Source organism: Aphelocoma coerulescens, chromosome 2 (assembly GCF_041296385.1).
Source record: "Aphelocoma coerulescens isolate FSJ_1873_10779 chromosome 2, UR_Acoe_1.0, whole genome shotgun sequence".
NCBI classification, from domain to species: domain Eukaryota; kingdom Metazoa; phylum Chordata; class Aves; order Passeriformes; family Corvidae; genus Aphelocoma; species Aphelocoma coerulescens.
Genome location: NC_091015.1, coordinates 34,842,873 through 34,864,481, shown reverse-complemented (window position 1 = coordinate 34,864,481; position 21,609 = coordinate 34,842,873). Strand labels below are relative to the sequence as shown.

Genomic DNA, 21,609 nt, shown 5'->3' with positions numbered 1-21,609 from the left:
CACTTTCCGAGTAGTTATTACTAAGTTCTCCTTTGCCAGTTTTTTACGTTGGACTTTAGATTTAATCTGAGACATTCACATTATTCTTCTGTTGTGATGTCTGTAAGTGATGAGTGTGTAATGAATTACTACAAAAACTGACGTACACAGTCTTGTCATCCTTCAGGCTGTATGTGGCTGTATGTGGCATCTCACAGTTCTTGCTTGAATGTTCACTCTGCAAAGTTGCTGTGTCTTCCACCGTCAGAGTCACATTCATTTATTTTTGCTGCCCCTGGAGTCCACTGTCAGGGTGCTGTCTGGGTGGTGCCAGCCTGACCGTGCTTGGAGTCCATGTCATTATGAATCTAATAATAATAATACAATTTCCCTACTCCTTTTATGAATACTCATTGGTCTGTGTTCTTGACTGGGACCTTCAGTCACAACTACAATATAAATAACAGAATAATTAAAATTTTAATGAGTTTTGAGTCGACAGCTGTACATACTGTGTACTCCACATCAGTTAATGCAGGAGAAGTCACAGCCTTTTCTAATAATCCCTTACAGGCAGCTACTGATTTGTCTTGTCTGTATCTGGTATGACAAGCATTTCTCCTTCCTCGCTTCACTTCTTTTTTCACCATTTCCTCCCCAAATTAAATAGTGATCTGTGTAAGACAGAAAGCCTTCTGTGTATTTACAAAAAATAAAAAATATATATAGGCACCAATTTAAAAGCAGTAATAAAAAAAATCCTGCAAAATCAAATTTTAAAGAACACAAAATCTTGCACCAAGTTCCAACAAAATCATATATTTCAGACATAGTTTTTCACAAAATTTACTGTTAGAGCAATTTGTCTTATTTATATATTTTCTCTTTGCTTTAATTGAGTGGAAAACAGAGAACAGATGCAGTCTCACAGCTGTCTAACATGCAGCACTGGCAGAGAGCTCTGACAGAGCGGAGCTGGGAGGACTAGAATTCATGCAGGCAGTGAGTGGATGGAAAGGGGCTGACAATGTGTGTAGTCCCATTCCCCCTAAAATTTGCACCACACACTGCCCGATTTTTTAACATTTGCACTGTTCTGAAGAGGCCATCAAGTCTCTTATTTCCTTTTTCATGGCTACAAATGAGATTTCAAATATTCCTCTGTGTTTTGGCACTGATTTATGTGCTTCTATCATACTTGCAGTTATATCTTTCTCTTCACTTAAAAATGAATTAAGTGCATTCCATACCCAGGAAACCCATTGGAAACCAGAGAGTATTTAAATCATGTCCCCTCCCTACTGTACAACTGGAGGTATATGTCACAGAGGATATCTATCACAGCATGGCCTTTTCATTTCTTAACAGTCATGAAATTGAAACACACTTTCATTAACTTCAGTAGTTTTTCAAGGTCATTTGAAGGCACATACATAAAATCAGTCTAAATTGTCCTAATACACTGATCAGATAAGAGATCTGCCCCCAGCCTTTTACAGCAGATAAATAGGTAAATAAATCTGTCACATCCTACACTATACCTCCGCAGTCTATTTCATGTGGGGCCAGTAAGGATAATAGATAAAATATGGATTTAATTCAGGATTTTGCCAAAGAAACGACTTCCCCCTCTTTTGAATGGACAGAAGGATTAAAACACAGACTAGCATTTTGATAGCCAGTTCATAGCTGCATCTTAGCAATAACACAGTAGGCCAGGAGAGAAGCTGTAATAAAATGCACTGATGGTGCTCTGGTTAATGAAGCAGCAACGAAGATGTCACAGGGAGAGAGAAAGAGACTCAGAATATATTTTTTTTTCTATGGCATATGGGGAAGGAGGGCAAAAATAAGAAAAGAACTGTGGTTAAAAGGAAAAATTTGACTGTCTAGCACGAATCTGTCAACCTACAATGAATCTAAGCAGTTAGCTAGCACAGCTAGCAAACCAGCAATCTGTAGGTGGGATACAGACTGCTTACCACTCTCGTTTTCTTTGCTTACAGTTTATTTTTCCTTTGTTTTTTTTTCTTCATATAATGATTTACATTTCATAGGATTAGACTACCAGTTCCATGTAACAACATGTAGAGTATAAAAACCTATAAAACAGAAGGTATCTCTTTTTTTCAGATATACAAAACTGAAGGCTCAGGAAAGGGAGGAGTTATTTTCTGAAATGATTGATGACTGATCCAATACATGTGGTTTTTTGAAAGCCAGCATATTTAATGGAAATGGATGATTTAGACTCCATGCATTCTATACTGCTTCATACCCAATCTAACAAATACAATTTATTGTTACTGTCATTGACTATGTAATACCTGAAAGACTTCTGGTTGGGCAGGTAGCCCTGAGACCTCTGTTTGTGATTTAGTGTGGGTAACTGTTGCTTCCATGAGTAAAGGTCTGAACCTGCCCTTCCTAGTCAAGAGTCTGTGCAAGCACTAAAAAAGCAGCCCTCAAGGGTTAATAAAAAAGCTCTAGATCTCATTGTTCTTCACTAACATTTTCCATCTAACTGCTCTTTTATATACTGCTAGTATACTATATGCTATAGAAAGTATCCTCAGAGACTCACACACCCAATAACAGAGAGCATTGCTGTGTAATAGAATTTCTGCAAATGCAGCAGTTCTTTCACGTGAACTGATTCAGTTTTCTTCGATCTCTCTTCCCAAAAATAAGGCTACAATAATACAAGAAAGAGCATGCAAAAGCATGAGGTTTTGTACTTAGCATTGTGAACCTGAAACATAGACCTATTTTTAGGGGTGCGTGGAAAAAGAGCCAATTTAAAGTCAGTAATAAAACACTGAGCAGCATAATTTATGTGGTGGTTTTATTGTCCTCTTCCTTGAAGATAAAATTCAGAAACTTGCATATTCTACCTTATCAATTAGTTAACTATAGCCAAGTGTCACTCCTAGACAAAACATTGAAAAGCTTGCCCCAATTTTAATGGCTCTGTCTAGGATGGAGTTCATTTTCTTCATAGCAGCTCATATGGTGCTGTGGTTTAGACTTTTGACCCAAATGCTGGTAACACACTAACGTTCAAGCTCTGGCTGAACAGTTTGTACAGCACCAAGACCTTCTCTGTTTCTCTCTCAGCCCCTCAAGTGAATAGACTGGGGGGGGTGCACAATGGATTGGGAATGGACACAACTGAGCAGAGAACCTGAATTAACCAGAGATACTCCATAATATGTAGCATCATGCTTAGCAATTAAAAGGAAGTGTCAGGGGTTTAGAGGGGGGTAGACATCTTTTGTTCAGGAACTGGTTGGTCATCATTCTACCCACTGGAGTTGGTTGTGTGTTGAGTGTTGCCTTTGCATCCTGTGTTCTGGTTTGTTTTCTTTTTTTCTCTCTTCTAGTATTTATCCTTCTACTATTTATCCTTCACCTATTAAACTTTTCTTTATCTTGATCCCCAAGTTTTCGTGCTTTTGTTCTTCTGTTCCTCTTCCCTGTCCCACTGGGGAAAGGGGGAGAGTAAACAAAGAACTGTGAGGTGCTTAGCTGCTCACCAGTGTTAACCCAAAACACCACTGCAGTGCAATAAATCAAGGTTGCAAAAGGGCTGAGTAGGGGGATTTCCTCCACGACTGCACAGCCAGGAGTGGTTCTGAATGATGATGATGGCAGAAATGTTGATTTAGAAAAATAGTAAGGAGCAAAAAAATTTAGAAGTTCTTATCTAGTGCTACAAGCATCATTGGGAAAGCACTTATTAAGCATGGCAGACTGATATTTGGTTCTGGTCTTGTACTTTTACCGGAAAGTATGGATTTCCACTACCTACTGATATCAAAAAGGCACCAGGAGCTTTTACAACTGCCTAGTAACTCTTTTACAACAAATACTGACAAATTGTTGTTCCATTTCTTCTACTTCTTCTTTGAAGAAGGAAATACAGTGGTTTCATTGGGCACAATATCCAAAAACATCATTAAAAAGACACAGGAATTGATCTGTAATTAATTTTTTTAATCCATTAAAATAGAATACTCTATTCATTTTCTTTAACTTCATGTTAACTTCATGTTTAACTTCATTAAGCATATTTTAATTAATATATGTAGTTCTTTTAGGACTTCCTAAAGGATAGGCAGTTCATTTGTCTCAGAAATTTTGGAGTTCTCTTTCAAGACACTGTGCCCTAAATGCTTTGCCAAGTCAAACCTGAACAATTGGAGCAGAAGAAATGAAGTTAAAAAGGAATTTCAGGAAACTATGAAGGCCTCAAGTGGTGATTCAGGTCCTCTTCTCAGTAATGAGAGGTTGAGTAAAATCAACCATAGGTATATTAACATTAATTTAAGACTGATCAATTTGAGATTTTAAAAAATAGTAATTCAAAAAGGTACAGAACGCATCTTGATTTCTCACTCTTCTCCTTTTATTCTAGCTCTAATACAGTTCATCACCTATAATTACAGTATTGGTTCAGAAATTATGCATTTATTCCTCTGAATATATGACTACTTGAGAGCAAAGGAAAATGCAAACAAACAATCTAATACTCAAGGTGGAAAATCTCTCTCTTCAGGTAAATAACTAATCAAAAGCCAAGATTGTTTTTATTGGCATAGCACTGTAAGAATTTGGCAGCACTGTGTTTGCAAATGCTCTGTATAAAAGAACAGAATTTTCTTTCTTCGTTAAGATATCTCAGATACAACATAGGTAGGAGAATACTGTTGGACATTACAATAAGTTGGACCATTATCAAGGCGTGACAGCACTCAGAAAGTTTTCACTGAATCCGGAGTCCTTATGTTCATCCTGTTTATGCAATGGGTGGAGGGAAAACAAGACTGAGTTTACTCTTCCATTTAGATCAGTTTTTCTTCCTGCAGCTGTCTACACATTGTACAAAGTTACCAGTGGCATGGAAACATTTTATTCAGTGAAAAATTTCCAAAAAAGTCAAAGTCAATATTCTGCAGATATTTGATAATAAAAAAAGAAACTGAGAATGCAAGTTAATGGAGATATTATTTTAATGGGAGAGAGTAAAACACACTGAAGGACTTGTGCCTGTTAAAATGGACACTTTGGAAAGGGAGGACAAACATGGAAAACCACATACATGGATATTTCACAGAAACAGGCCTCTCTGGTTTTAACTTACAAACCTTTTGGCTGCACAACATGAAAAGAATAAGGATGTGTGTCAGTCATCCAAAAAAATCTGCAAACTCATATGAGTCTGACAAACAGAACAGTATCTCATGATCTACTGTGTCAAATGAGAACTCAAAAGTGGCTATGCAGGATCAAACCAAAGATTCAGTTAGAAAAATCATGATGTCTCCAACAGCAACTATAAGAGATGCTTGGTGAAGAGCAAGAACATGGCAAGCATATTAGAGACCCCTGATTTCTTCTCAGCTGTCCAATAATTCAGTTTCCTCTGCTGATGCCAGGTTCTTTAAGGCATCAGCTAGATATTGTTTCTGTACACATTTTCTGTTTCATCATTTCTCTTTCAATTGATAAAATATTATGCTATCTCATGTAAAATCTGTAAACTGAAGGACCAAATGAGTTTTCTGTTTCAGTAACTAAACAGACTGATCTTCTGTGCATGTGTTCACTTTGACCCTTTGTAAACTTTTAACATTCATAAGGTACTTACTTCAGCAATGAGTTCCACAGCTCTACTTCCTCTTACTGTTTGTTTTGAACCTGGTTCCTGACACCTTCTTTGAGAACCCTTCAGATGGACAATTCTGTCTCTATCCAAATTTCCCATGCTCCTCCTTAATTTTCTTTGCTGCTATGATTTAAGTATTTTTTCTACAAATACCAGTGAGTGGAAAATTTGATGATTCCTAGCTGCATAAGGAAGCTTCCTTCTAGCTCACTAGTACATGGGTCAAACTATATCCATTCATAATAGTAAACAGATATTGATCACTTTTCTGGCCCTGAGTAACAACCTCTTGAATCATGCAAATAATCCTTGTACATAAGCTATTCTATACCTGTACCTTTGAATCTCCTTTTTTGTCCTTCTCCACTCCCAGTTCTGTCTTTAAAATGAAGAGACCGGAATGGCACACAGTATACAAGATGTGGCAGAACCACGGTCCTGTATGATGGCAAATATGGCCTTCCATTATTTGTTCAGTCTTTTTTCTCTACTAATTCATTTTATTTGGGTTTTGTCATTAAAGAGCACTAAATTGATGTTTTCGTGAAGCATTCTTAACTCTAAAATCTCAATCCTAATTATATATGGAGCAGGGATTTATATTTATAATGTGTTCCATATTGCATTAGCTACCACAGAATTTCATTCCTTAATTTACTGCCTATTTATCTATTCTGATAAGATCTCTCTGCCTATTCCTCATTCTCAGCTCTTATCATTTCTATTCTGAAATATTTTGTCATCAACAAACTTTCTCACTCACCTTTCCCCAGTCATTTACAAATACATTGAACAGCAGAGGTCCTTGCATAGAGCCCTGCAGAATTTGTATGGTGACTTCCTTTCATTATTAACCATGTAAAAAGAAGCATCTGAAGTTTTCAATAATATTTTCTAAAATAATCACTTGGGATCATTCATTTAAGCATAAAAAATAATTTTTTGTCACACAGAAAACAGAGGTAGTGACATTTTTTTTATTGTCTTTAGGTTAAGAAATTGAATTTAACATGCATTGTTACTGCGATTTTTATATAGAACATCCTTAGGAGTCACAAAATTCAGAATACTACTATTAATTGTGTTCAGTTCAGCTTAAATTCTGTATTTTTCTGGTTTTAATCTATGAGCTATCATTCTTGATTCAAACGACCCTTGTTAAAACAAAAATGTAGCTACCTGAGCTTTTTCATCATTCACACAACAGCAGTTATGCAAGACAAGAGCTGATATAAATTCAGCTGACGACAGCTGATATAAATTCAGTGAAATTTAACATCATTGAAATTACAGTGGCTCTATCAGTTGATATCTGAGATCTAACTGAGAATCAAAGACTAATTAGAAAATTTGTACCCACAGAAAGACGAGGGTACTAATAGAACAGTAGCAACACTGCTTTGTTTAGGTGCATTATAATTCGTAACAGTTGTTATCATAAAATATTAGGGTATTGGAATGGCTGTTCTGCAAAAGAAAAAAGGCCAGCCAAAATTATAGTTTTACAGTGCTTTCTACCCCATGTAAGTTGACTGTTATAAATAAATCTGAAAACTAGCAAGTTTCAAATAGTTTGCAGGAAATGCAAAGATGGTAAAGCACCTTAAGTGTTTGGTCTCAGTAAAAATCCTTAAGAATTGCTCTGTCAAATTTTGCTTTAGAGTTTCATTTCCTCTCCCTTGCATTCCTGGACTGTGGGCTAAGCTGCCACAAGCCCTGTGAATGGTTAACAGACTGATGAATAAAGCTGTCAACCTACCAGCTATTAAGTCCTGAATTAGATCATATTTTTTGCCAGCCCAGTCCATGATCTTGGGTGGGATTCACTGATCTACTAATTCACCTGGAATTCTAGGCCTATTCCCTAATCAAGAGAGAAACAGAATGGATTGTGTCCTCTATGGCCATGAATTATTGATCAACCTTCCAAACTGAATAAATGCTCTTCACCTAGTTGCCCAATGGTAACCAAGAACAATCTGACCTATGGTGCATAGCTTGCCCTGGAGACAATTCTATGGGGAGAACCCAAAGGCTGTAGGCTGGAAGCAGGGCAATGAATGCTCTGTGTAAATGCCTTCTGAAATTCTCTAGTCATGCTGAGGTGCACCTCTCCCTATGCATCTGTAAGCATGCTGAAGCTGATAGAATGATGTGGTACTCATACAGCAAGGCATGCACACTTGCTAGTATTGCTCCTCCTTTTAGATATAGGAAATTCCCCATCTCGATGTTTCCTTTAAGAAACAGTGTAGATTTGTACTATTCTGTTATCTTTTTAGTTTGATTTAATCACCTGAAAAATTTTCACAAGTATTTAGGATCTGAAAAAGTCTTCTTGAGCCTGTTTTGTTCACTAGTGACTAAAAGAACTGTTTAGTAAGCAGCCTTTTAAAAAGTGTTTAGTCATCTAAGACAGATAGGTACTTTAAATCAATCAGACTTAGATTGTAATTACAGAGACATTTCTTCTAGTAGCAGTGCCCTAATGGATACTTTTCTCTTTCTCCTTTTTTTCTCTGCTTCATTCTGCCAGTGCTGCCTTCTCCCCTGTGGCAGTCAGATATATACTCAGAATTAAACATCCAGGCTCCCCTATCTGCCTGGATAACACTAGGACCTTTGAAGCAAGAACCAAAATCACAGTTCCACAACAGGAAATCATGAAAAGCCAGCCATACTGTTTGTTCCACCCTTTTCCTGGAAAGCAGGAGCTAAGACAGGCACTGCTGTCACTGTTGTTTTTCAAAGAAGAAAACTCATTGTTTTCTCTCTAAACATGTAGCTTTTAGAGAGAAAAAAAAAAAAAGGAAATTATTGCCATTGTCTATTTAATTTAAGAGCTTGAAAGGATTAGCAAGTCAAAATGGAAGTCCATCTGGTCCTGTACAACAGCTAAAATTTTATTTTATCAACGAATGCAAAATGAGCGGAAGAATATGCTATTTGTACCAGAAAATCTTTTTCATTTTCAAGTCTTTGCAGATCAAGGACTTCTTAAGTTGGGGGTGTGGCTATGAATTTATTCATTTTCAATAAGTATTGCTTACAAGAATTTGTCTGTTTCTGTTTGAAACTTCCACCATGTGAAACACCCTACCACCTCGTCTCTATTTCAGACTCTTAGAACTTTCTCATCCTGTTTTGAACAAGTCACCTGCCAGCTTCATCTACTGCCACCTAAATTCTGGTCCAGCATGACACAACAAAAGCTAGCAAGGAAGCAGCATTTTTCCTGTGGAGTTCAGGCAGAAGTTTGGTGCCTGGATGCTGAGGCCAGGCAAAGCTGTAAAAGTCTATGGCTGGCACTAGAGGAGCTTCCTCATTAAAGAACATAAGGTGTTGTCTGAGTTACAGGTACTTCCAGAACTAGGCAGCTCCAAAGGTGATAGTCAAGGAAGAGTGTAAAACTGTAGATTTCAAGTGCATAGGAAATGCATGAAATTTTCCCAATCAATTTGTGGGCCAAAATTTGACCCACCAATAAAATTAATTTTAAAAATTCTAGAGGAGCAGAAAGATGGTGTGGTACTCTTTATCTTAATTTAATTTTCTTACCCAGTTAAGACAGAAGGGAAGGTGTTAGGTTTGTAAAACATCATTTTTCATTCCGTTTAGAAAATACTATGCTATCACATATAACAGTCTGTGAACTGAAGGACCAAATGAGTTACAATACTCTGTGAAAATCTTTGCATTAGAATTTTACAGCTTCCTGTGTTTTGCCTTAAAAGAACAGAAATTGAGCCCAAATGTTTCTGATGGCAGAGATACAAGTGAGTGTATAAAGATTTGGAAAAGGATTGAAATATAACTGTATGAAATATCCTATTAACTCTTGCCTAAGTTTTACATTTTTAGAAAGAATTTAAACTAAACTCTTGAAGCCTGCTGTCTATGTTGTCATTACAGATTTTTTACTTCACTGGATTATGACTTTTAAAAATTCACCCATTCCCGTTCAGCAGAGGATTAAACTATGATGGAATAAATTAAAGTGGGTTAAAAATGTCTAACAGAGTTTTAAGACCCCAGTATTATGCGAGTATCACAGAGTGCTGCTAACTTTGAAATGAAAGTCTATCTAGGTAAATAAATTTTGACAAGGATCTGTTGTTCTTGTTCCGCATTCCTGTAAGCCTTCTTTTATTAATATTAGCTTGCCATTTTCTGCATACATGTAGAAAGTAATATTAAATAAAATTAGGTTTTATATGAAAGGCCACAGAGCAACATTTTAATCAAAATTTGAACTATAGTTTGGTTTATGTGTAACAAACTGAAGAGCATCTCCATTTCCATATGAGTAGCCATATCCTATGAAGAAAGGGAAAAAGACTATAACTTGACATACCCTGGTACTAAATAATGGACAAGGCCACTGTGTACTATTAACATACTCTATTAATATTGCTCATTTTCTACATGAAGTTTCCAATCATCCACTGTAAGATGCAAACTTTTAATAAAATTAAATTCACACAAATAGTTCATTGCTCATGTGTCAGACACCATATTTTTTCCAGAGAAAAACATTAGAATGTTGATACAGCTGAGTCACTTTCCACATTCATTGGTGCATCCTAGAAATCTTAATTTGAACAAAGATGCCTTTTGAAGAAATTTAACTCCCAGTGACGCTGGCAGAATGCACATTGCCACACAAAGGAATTTCATATCTATATGAGATACTTGTGAAAAAAAAAAAAAAGAAGGCCTCCCACTACTGCAAGAAATTCTATTGCAAAAATATAGATTCCTTTCATTAAAATTCCCTGTTCCCCACCATGAGTTATTCATTTATTGCAAACAGCTGAATACTTCAGGAAAGGCATTTTAAAAACATAGAGGAATGTGTTCCAATATTCAAAGTTTGGCATATCACTGCTAACATTTAGGCCTTCATCTTCACCTTATGCCCTTGCCAGGTATACATACTGACTTCTCAGAAGTATTTTGTGATCTCAAAGAAGAAGATTTTCCTCTCTTTGAATTTTAGCAGATGCAGCAATATACTGCCTTTCTAACTGTTTGTTTAATAGGCATTGATCATTCATTTGTTGAGTCAGTGGATTTCAACATCTATTAAAATCCATTTCTGAGGAAAGAGGTTTATTTCTTTAAAGTTGTTCTAGTAAGAAAGGGAAGCATTAAGCACCTATTCTATTGCAAGTGTACTCAATTTTTATTGAGATTTTTTTGATGGTTTTGTCAAGGTCTGCTAATTCTTTCAGGGGTATGCTCAGCAATAAGCAGCACGTGGGCACCAGCTCTGCTGGGCAAGCCAAGTGCTGAACGTTGTTTTCCTGGCTATGACATAGGCAAACACGTTGCAATGTTCGCGAAGTGCAAAGATGTCAAAGAAATATGAATTGGCCTGTTGGAAATCAGGAGACACCACATGTTACATATTTACAAGGTCCTGGCAAAACTTAGTCTTGATCCAAATCTAAGCAGGACTTTCTCATCAGTATACGTTTGCTCAGTCAGGATGCAGGGAAACCAAATAGCCTCAGTAAAACCCATAGCCACACTTGCCTACAGAGCTGGTCTTTTTGTGACTCTGGACAGAGTATAACAAGAGACCTATATACCCTTAAGAGGAATAGAGCTACAGAGTACTGGAAGGGGATATCATAAACCAATTTCCCTACATCACATAAACCATTAATATTCAATTAATATGATGCTTCTTTGTGCTGACTATCACTGAGCTTGCACAGACCTGTTTTAAGGTCTATGGTACCTTTCTGAGCTGATCCAAACAGACATTGTCAGGGAATTTACCACAGCCAAGCAAAACAGAATAGAATACTCAACAGAAAATCAACATTGTCTCTGCCTGATAGTAGTCTTGTATTTTCTCCTGCAATAGTATCACACCTAATTAAAAGTGAAAATTGATAGCCAGCAGGATTAATCAAATTCCATATGCAAATAGCTGGCTCATGAGAGCTATGGTCCAATTGCTAATACTATCACTAAGGTCATTAATTTAAATTGAGATGAGCTAAGAGTCCTTTGGGCATTGACACATAAGTTGAAGGAGGTTATTCACTGCTAAGTTTTTCACACTGTAACAAAAAACTTAGGAAGGGAATATATGAACTCCAGCATGCCAACTTCTAGGATGAGCAGCACTGTGAACTTGTCTGTGGGGGCCATGAGTCTTCTCCTGAGCAGTTCTGATACATCACTTTAAATTCTTATTAAGATGTACTGACTTGAGTTACATACAAGACAGTTCAAGGTCTAATAAGATTACATCTTTGGAATTATTTCATGCCTGCTGGCTTTTGCTGAACACCTTCAAATAAACAAAAATACTTCTATTTTTTAAACAAGACTTGAGTACCTGTTTCATAAACCCTTCAGAACTTTTCTAACCTTCAGCCTTCATAAAAGTCCAGTCATTTCCAATTAGCAAGAAATATTAACTCAGTTTATGAAGAGAAATACTGCAGCTCTAGAGCACTGATTATTCTAATGCAAATACTGTGCATTCTCAGCTTACCAGCTCACCCTAAAACCTGTTCCAGTGTCTTGATCTATCACTGCCTTTCCAGACAGGGTGACTAGAAGAAATGTAGTCTTACAGGCAGATTATAATACAGTGCTACACACCTATGAACTTTCTCCAAATGCTGATGGCTAAAATATTTTAAATTGCATAGTAACAAAATGACTGCAGAGTAATAAAGTAGTGATGTGATTATATAACTTCTCCTACATAAAGAATAAAAACATAACATTTATTACTCTGACCTTGTATCGCAAGAACTTCTCAGGTATATAAAAAAAATTCAATTGTTCTATCAAAATAGGCTTAGACTAAAGTGAAACCTGCAAATCTTGGTTACCAAAAGGTTTTTTCTAAATTTAAAGAGAACACCAGATTCTGGAAAATTAAACTGGAATCCTTACAAGTTTGGGCTTCATTACTTATTCAAGATCCTGTTTTCACATTCTTAAAGTATAAAAAATTAGGGTTGAGGGAGAATCAGGCATTATTTGTCCAAAATCTGCTCAAGTTAGGAAATGAGGGGGCACAAAAAAATGTATAGAGGAACACAAACTTTTCACACCAAATTTCAGAAAGCCTTCATCTTTTTTGACTGATACTCTGCGTTGACCTCAGACAGTTCTAAGCATCACCACTCTGACCACACTGAAATATTTGAGCCAATTCTATCTTCAGTTCCACTCGTGCAGCCTCCTGCATGAACAAGATTTCAGTGGAGTGATTCAGACATGAATTAAGTGCTTTGCCTTTCACAGAATAAACACTTCTTCAAAGACAGGTCAAGATCACTGTTACATTCATATGTCTGCCCAAAAAAGCAAATCACTTTTCTCCATTGTCTCATCCTTCTATATCTTTGTGGCTGAGCAGCAGTGCAAAACAATTTAACATTAGCAAGCAAATTTCATTTGTTACCTGCCAAATGCTGATACAAAAGATAACTACGAAAAAGCAATAATAACCTCATTCTAAGGCAGAAGGTAACATGTCTTTGCTATAATATACTTGCTAAATAACATTCAATGAACTCATAAAAGCATTTAATTTGAATATAAATGCTTAGCAGTTCCATTTTTCAGTAAATGACACTCCTGCTTGTGTTTCTTTTAAATGTGTTTTCAGAATGGACATCCTTTCATAACCTACAGTTAGTGTTATATATTATTGCAATGCTCACAGACCTCCCTGTGGTCAGAGTTCAGGTGTACTAGAAGCTAAACATACATAGTCACTGACCTAGAAAGATTTCTCACTGAAACATATTTGGCAAAGGCAAAGCTAAAGGAAGAAATATTGGTGATGACCTAACTCAGTTGCAGAGCTAAGAGTTAGTACAAATCTCTGGACTTCTCTTTCCCATGTCATATTCAGTATGTACCAATAAAAAGGTCAGTTCCAATAACTGCTTATACATAATGCCACTAGCAGTTTTTAAAAGGATGTGAGCTCAAAAAAACAAAGTCAGCTTAGAAGGGAGTTGTGTCAACAAGAAGCCTGAAAACCATTTGAAGACCATTAGGTGGTCCCACTTTTCTACAGGAGCAGGAAAAACTGTCCTTGTTAATGAGAAATGTTTGATTTGTTCCTCTGCCAAAACATGATAGTGAAAATAATCATACTAATGTCTAGTATGATTATTGTGTTGCAATGTCATTGTAAAACAACAACAAAAAAATAAATGAAGTTGGTTTCACAATTTGGAAGACATTATAAATGTCTTTCAAAATGTCAATCCCTCTGATTCCCGTTTATCTTTCAGCAGTCAGTCAACACCAGCTCTGGGTAGTACATAAGCTACCTACTGAATAATAAGAATATTTTTCCATTGTTTCAAACTTACTTTATAAAAATCTAATGATGTAATTGTTATAAACCTAGTGGAAACTAGAAGAATCTTACCTTATTCAAGTTATTAGCTTTTTAGAGTGTTTTCTTTCTTCGTTTGCTCTATAGATAACTAAGACAAGAGACTGTAGAACAGCAAGAAAAGTCCAGCTGGTACATGTTACAAGATACTTTAAAAATTTTATTCATCCACTGATTTCTTTTTGTCCATTTATCTTATGGATTTTATTGCTAAAATATGGAAGAATTTTCATCTACTGTAATCCGGCAATATTCCTAGATTAATTATTAAAATAGATTTCCTGATAATTTCAGAACAGCTTTTCCATGGAGAACAGCATGTTTTAGATTTGATCTAAAAGAAAGAAATTCTTCTTCTATTTACAGGAAAACATTCTGTCACGAGTTACAGGAGTATGAGAATACAAAGCTTTGGAATTTAAAGTTTTGCTATATCATGGTAGTAACCCTAAGCAAATGTCTGAAGCCTAAGCCCCAGCCCCAAACTCTTACCCATTTTAAACCCCTATTATACAACCTCTCACCTAATCCTAAACTGGTTGAGAGCAAGAAAAAGAACGGCAGGCCTTGTATGTATAATACACATAACTTTGCTATACTTTCTCTAAAAATACTTGTGCATCTTAAATATGATTTTGTACTTTGAGTAATCCAGAATCAGATCTTTTTCCAGGTTCACTGACTACAATTTAACTAATTTTTCAGCAGATCCATGTCAGATTAATCCAGCTGAGAATCAACCACATATATTTAAAATTATCAAATAAAACCTGCCAGAGTTAAGTTGCAGGTTATTCTGCATTCAGAGCCCTTCAAATAATTTTCAGCTTTATTTTGGTCCAAAATATTATTTGATATTACTCAAGGTGAAAGTTCTCCAAATAAAATACAAAAATCTCAGACTGCAACTTTTCAGCTTGTCCTTGAGACGGAAAATGGCAGTAATTTTGTTTATGGGGAATGGGAGTAGAAGCTGCATGGCAGTTCTCTGTGCCTGTTCAATTACTGTCCATTCTAATCATATTGCTAACAAGGGACCATTAGGAGTTTGGTGTCTATGATGTAAAATATCTACTAGGAATTGGATTTTGATCATTACTTCATTTTACATCTGTTTCCCACTAACCAATGGAACAAAGACTGTTAATCACTCTTGACCTTTCCTGGACTTGAACTAGTAATTTAATTGTTAATCCTTACCAAGGGACTCTGAAGTACACTATAGAGCCCCCGAGGCTTGCAGCTTGACCCTCTCTGTTCAACGCTGGTTTAACCAACAACATCATCAACACTCAGATTTGACAATGTTAATTGCAGCTTTGGCCACAGTTTCCAGATGAAGTAGAAGAAACTGTCTAATGAGAAACATTAAAAATATCTGCTGAGCTCTAGGTGATTCTACATGAATCAAATAAAAGTCTTTCCAGCCAAGAAGACCTTGCAGGCAAGACAATCCTGCAGACTCACACTACTGCACTGTCAATTTTCTCCCAAGAAATGCCCAACCCTTGGCAATTAGAATTCTTAAGGGGCTGGTGAAAATCTGTTAGTTTTGGCTTGTTTCAAAATCTTCCCCCAGATGATAATATAATTCCAAACCAGCTGAGATTCACTTTGTCTTGAATTTCGTTCTAAAAAAGGATCATGCAGCAAAAAGAGGAACAAAATCTTTTCCCCCTCCCCAAATTTCAAGTTAAAACATGGAGAACATTTTCTTCAAATCATTCTTTTGAGAATGATTAGATTATTCTAAATTCTGTATCTCCAAATCTAACTTCTTCCTTGATTATTTTCAAATCTACAATCAATTATATTTCAGACTAACATTTTCTAACTGAGAGAGAAGAAACATAAGGCAGTATTGTCTACCATGCACTCAGGTCTTACTGCAAAGCTTAAAACCAGAAGAACACAAGCTTCTACCTGCACATTTTCTGCCAGGTTAAAATCACATTAAACTGATAATAATTTTCCTGTAAATGCCAGTGCCTAATACTGTTACAGTTTGTCACACAGTTTCATGCTTCTTACATGTGTTTGTCAATATATATTGGTTTTTCACCGGACTTAAGATCATATTTGTAACTAAGATTAGAACCACATTTCTGTTTTAAACCTGCCTGTTGAAGATTTCTGTATGCATTACGTTTACTTTTCTGTAATACTTAGAGCACATTGTCATTGAAAACTGGAATGCAGGGTCTACTGCCCTGAGATTGTACTGATTAATATCCCAGACAGAAATACTAGCAAGGTCCCTCAAAGCAGACAAACTGCATGGACATCAAGTTGTGCAGCAGCTAATTAAATCCACCTAATAGTAGACCTTATTAACTCGGGCACTATGCACCTCTGTGCTTACTGGTTCAGGAAACAGCTTGCACAGTTCTAGCTTAGAGGTCTGCACTGAATTTTTTGTGCTGTCAGAACCCTATTCTCTTCATTTTTATCCATTGAAAAATGTAGATCTTCCAAAGTAAGTACAAATCACTGTAGTTGTTCACTGGAGAGAGTAATTTCCCCTGCAAACTGAGTTCAGGCTTCACAGAGGAACATATTGAAGGTACCTCTCAGTTTGATGGGCTACCAGCCACTCAAGTTGCACCTCAAGAGACAAAAAGAGAATGCTGTTTTTTTGTATGCAAATAGAATTATTGACTTCACTTTACTGGAGTTACTCCTGAACTATGCTGTCATAAACAAAAGTTCTAATCTTTTCCACATGGTTACTGAATAGCCCAGTCAATAGCAACTTATTAAACGAGTAATTGATATTTGTCAAGACTGAGAACACTTCCCATTTTCTGCTGTCTTGATCACACTAAGACAGGCCTACACAGGTAACAAAAATTATTTTAAAATAAATATTTTGGCCAGTGTAAGCCAAAAATTTGAAACTCTCTCTGCCTGAAGATCTTAGCAATAGACACACACAAGTCCTCACAGAAAGCTGACTGAGAAAGTGTGTTGTGTTGGAAATATTTCTTTGACTGAGAATTTACAAACTTTCATCTAACAAATCACACACCGACTTTCTTAAGCATTTCAAAGAACCAGCAAAACACAGCAAGAGCCATGAAAAGACTCAGGACTTCTGAACCATTCCCAGCCCTCTTTCTGTTACTGCAGCTCCTCCAGGAAGGCAGCTTGCCAGCTTTCACAAACAAATCCCCAGCACGAGGGGACTGAGGTATTGGATGGACTCAGTCAACAGGAACTCGTGGCCAGTGTGCCAGGCCACCTGTTCTATGGGGGATCAAGCCATGGAGAAGGGTTGAATTCAATTTCCTTAGCAATTCTCTTTACACAGCTTCCCAGCATTTATCAAATCTCTGCCACCTGGAGAAACTCTCTTTATGTCTGGCAGAGAGAGGGAACAATGAAACAGAATGTGTTTCCCCATCCCCATACCAGATTGACACTGGAAACCCCTAAGTAACTTCTTCAAATATTACAATGCAAATACACATTTTTCATCTAAAGAATGAAGAAATTTCTGGCAAAGACCAAAGGAAAAAAAAAAAGGCAAAAATTACTCATTAATTTCTGTGAAAATGAATTAAAACTTCAGGGGACTGAATTAGTGAACCAGATGCAGTCCAGAGGGAAGTTTTATCCATGGTTGTATCATGTTATTTACCACAATAAAGCTCAAAAGTTTGCAGGAACTTAAAACTATTCACCGCAAACCCTTTCTTCTTAGTTATTATTATAGCCCAAAGACAATGACTTCAGCAGCAAATCAACAGCAAATTATAACACAGACAACTATATGTGAAAACCACTTTTTTCCTTTACTTCACAACACAGAGAACAATAAATATTTTTTCCATACTGGATAAAAATATTTAGATATTGACCATTGATAAAATGTAACAAAAACTAATTACTTGAATCTTATTACCTGTAGGAACACAATATAAAAATAATATTCTTTTGAAATACTGCACTTTTCCTAAAGGTGTCTAAGAACTTTACAGTAGAAGCAAGTCTGTGAACTGAATCAGAATTATCAAAATACTGAAAGTTACACCATTTTCTCACAACAACCCAAAATTTTTCTGAACGTTGTTTTGACTGCAAAATTGTAGAATTGCCAAAATGAATCCAAGAAGAATCAAGGACAGTTTTGTTACATTTTCGGTGAGAGTCATAATTCAAATGTGGTCCTGGCGGCAAAAGAACAGGCAATAGAACTTTTTAAGTCGAATCAGTTTGAAGCTAATAAGTATCTGCTTTGATTAGAAATTCAGGAAGTAATTGCAAGATTAAAAATAGAAAGTACATATAAGTACTAACATATTTTGAAAGGAAATGTGTAGATTTAAATCCAAATTATTTTTTTGCCTGTCTACACTACTGAATTTGGCATAATGAAAAATGAGACAAGACAGACAAAAATACAAAGCTTCCCAGTGCTAGTCCATCACTGGCAAAGTTGCAAAGAGGAATGAAGGTTTATACTTGGTGTGGACCCGTGTGACACTTGCTGGAGAAGCAAGCTTTTTATTCAGAAAAGGAACAGATGTTTTGGCAGATAGCATAGAAAGAATCCTGTCAGAGACTATAAACTAGGCTTGAAGGGGGAAAAAAAGAGTCTGGAAAAAATGTGAAGTATAAAACAAAAGAACCAAAATGACATGGATAAAATAGAAATGCAGAAAAAAAGACAAGGGCTTTGTTGAAATTGAAAAGAGAAAGTAAATGTGCTCAACTCTTTGTAACTTTGGAAGAAGTTTTAAGGCAAAAAAAATGAAACTTATCTCTCTTCCACTGACACAGCTCATTGCAGCATGAGACTGGGAGATTAATTTTATAGCTGCAGACAGAAATCAAATAAAAGGAAGAGTCAATGCCCTTTTTAAGCATCAGTAGAGAAAGATCACAAGTACACAGCCAATATTAAAATGCAGCCAAGGTTTATGGCCAACATTTAAGTAGATTTGTACTGGAAGAACAAAAAATAACCAACTGTGTAAATGGAGATGGGCATACAACCACCTCACCTCATCTGCGCCCAGAAGTTTTTGTCTTTCATTTCTTGGGAGTAAAGAAGCTCCTTCTGAACCAAACAGATGTGTTTAAGAAGACCTGAAACTCAAATTCACCAAGCCATTTCCTGTCAATACCTTCAGTCTTCATAAGAAAGAGCTTTGTCAAGAAATTCTCAGCCTATGCCATTCTGAAATCTGCTGGACAACATTTTAAAAATTCCTCTTTAACCTCCAAGAATAGCCTTTTCTGAAAAAATATACACTGTTGTCAAGGTATCCGAGCCAATTATGCAGGACTCAGTCCTGCCATCTGCTCAGAATGAAGTACCAGCCAAAGATACTATGGCATATCTTGGTACCGATATCTAAGAGGGAAAAATGTAGCAGTACGTAAATCACCTCCAGCTAGCTGTGTATCTACTGTGATGACACTGATGCCTGAACAAGTCATCACAAAGGATTCAGACACTGTATTTCAGGAGCTCCACAGTTAGAGACCACACACCTATCCTTACCATGAAGTAAGTTCAAGGCAGTTCAAGACCACTTGTGCATAAACAATAACAAAAAGTTATCACAGAAAAAAAGCAAGAGCATAGATTTTTTTTATCACAGAGTACTCAAATATACACTTTAAATTCCACTGCAGTAAGCTACCTACATCCAAAAATGACATTATCTGGCCTGCAGGGATGCAGCTTAAGGTGCTGTCCCTGAAAATATCTTAAAGACTAAATTTAATGCTTAGATGCTGTCCCAAATCACTGTTTCTATGTGGAAAGACCCATGCAGTAACACTGACTAGAGTAAGAGTTAGAAATGTAATATTGCAATGAAAGTTACATACTTTTGTCTTTTGGATTGTAAACTCTATATTAAGTCATTAAAGAAGTGCTGTTTCTCACACAGCAAGACATAGAATATCTCTGTAAAAACTAGAAACCGTGGAAAAATTTACAGTCAGAAAAATGTACAAGGAAAAACTGCAAGGAAATGAGTACAAAGTCCCAGTAAAACTGACAGGAAGAAATAAGAAAGTTCATCTGGATAGAAAATTGACCGTATAAACACTTCTTTGCATTCCATATATATCTCCATCCGAGGTTCCCATTTAAAATGTTCTCAGTCTGCAGTCAAAACCAGATTTTCCTGTCTGATGGACATGAAAGCTCAAATTCACCTCTGCAAATTAACTATGTTCTTTCCGCTTCATACATCAACTATTATGTGCAACGTTATTTCTGGAATTGTATCTTAGCTTACAATTTGATGATTATGGTACATCAGGGAGAAGAGAATGCACCTTGTTCTGCCACAGCTACATTTTTATTGACTCCACAGTACTGAATTGGGAAATTTCTTTTTGTCAGCAAACTAAGCAGGTCTGACTTGGAAGATTTAAAGGGTGCTGCTCTGGCATCAGTGATCAGTTGATGCTTGCAATGACAATGGGATGGCAAAAAGAATATGCTTAGTCTAGGAAGCTACCACAACTATTTACAACTGAAACACTAAGGGATAACAGTGTACCGGACTTTTGCCATCTTTTTCTCTAGGAAGAATGTGTTTCTTCGTGAAAGGGGAGACTTTCTGCACTCTCACCTCCAACCCACCTCAACATTTGCAGCCTGTTATTCGTCATTAACCAACAATACAAAGTAATCACCCCAATGGTTCCCAGTGAGTCTGTAGATTCCGTATTTTGTGATATATGATCCATCCTCCCTGGTAAAGTCTCTAGCCTCCCAGTTTAGACCTTCAGACTCCAGAACCATGAAACATAATATTAAGACCTCTGAGCTCTCTCACAAATCCTCTGAGGCCTCTAGCAAGATCTTTCCTCATCCACCCCTAGACTTCTCAAAATCTTCTTTGACTCTGAAAACTGAGTTTCTGTCTCCTGAGAAACAAATTCTTTGCTGGCGAGGTCTGATTAAAAGTAGATCTCCCTTATTCTGTAAAGAGGAAACAACAGAAATCATTTCTTACTGAAGAAAAAGGCATGAGTCCAAAATGCCAGAGGACAGAGGGATTGATCAAAAGGACAATGGAGACTTTCCATTAACTTGGATAGACTTTGGTCTTAGGTCATCAATCAGCACTGTTAAGAACTGTGGATTTTGTAAGAGGTTTTGTACTGGAAAAACAGAGAGAAAAAATATAATCTTGACATTTCCACTTGACAAGAAAAACTCAGGGGATGTACTCACAGCCATACCACAGTTGCTGGATTATAATGACCAGCTTTATATTTACATAGAGCAGGTCAATGACAAATTAAGTATGGAACTAATGGTATTTTTTTCATCACTAAGTTTTGTGACTGACTGTTGCCATAACTGGTGGCATACACATTTTTATTTTCATTTTAGAAATAAGTGCTGTGACTAAAATAAACACAGATCTCTATATTTTCCTTTCCAGAATTATTAGACCATATAATTTTATGTATGGACATTCTCTGTATATCAAGATATTACTAGAAAATTTAAAATTACATAGACAATAGAAATTTTGGTATCATAGATTTTGTGATTTTTTTACAGCAAGCTAATATAATTTATATTCAATGCTGCATT

At 36.3% G+C, this 21,609-nt stretch overlaps 1 protein-coding gene across 1 annotated transcript in view; it reads right to left on the bottom strand.

Moving 5' to 3' along the window:
- LOC138105676 (neurexophilin-1) overlaps positions 1 to 21,609 on the bottom strand; it is a 138,309-nt gene that overhangs the window by 2,045 nt on the left and 114,655 nt on the right. The gene's annotated exons all lie outside the window — the stretch shown is intronic.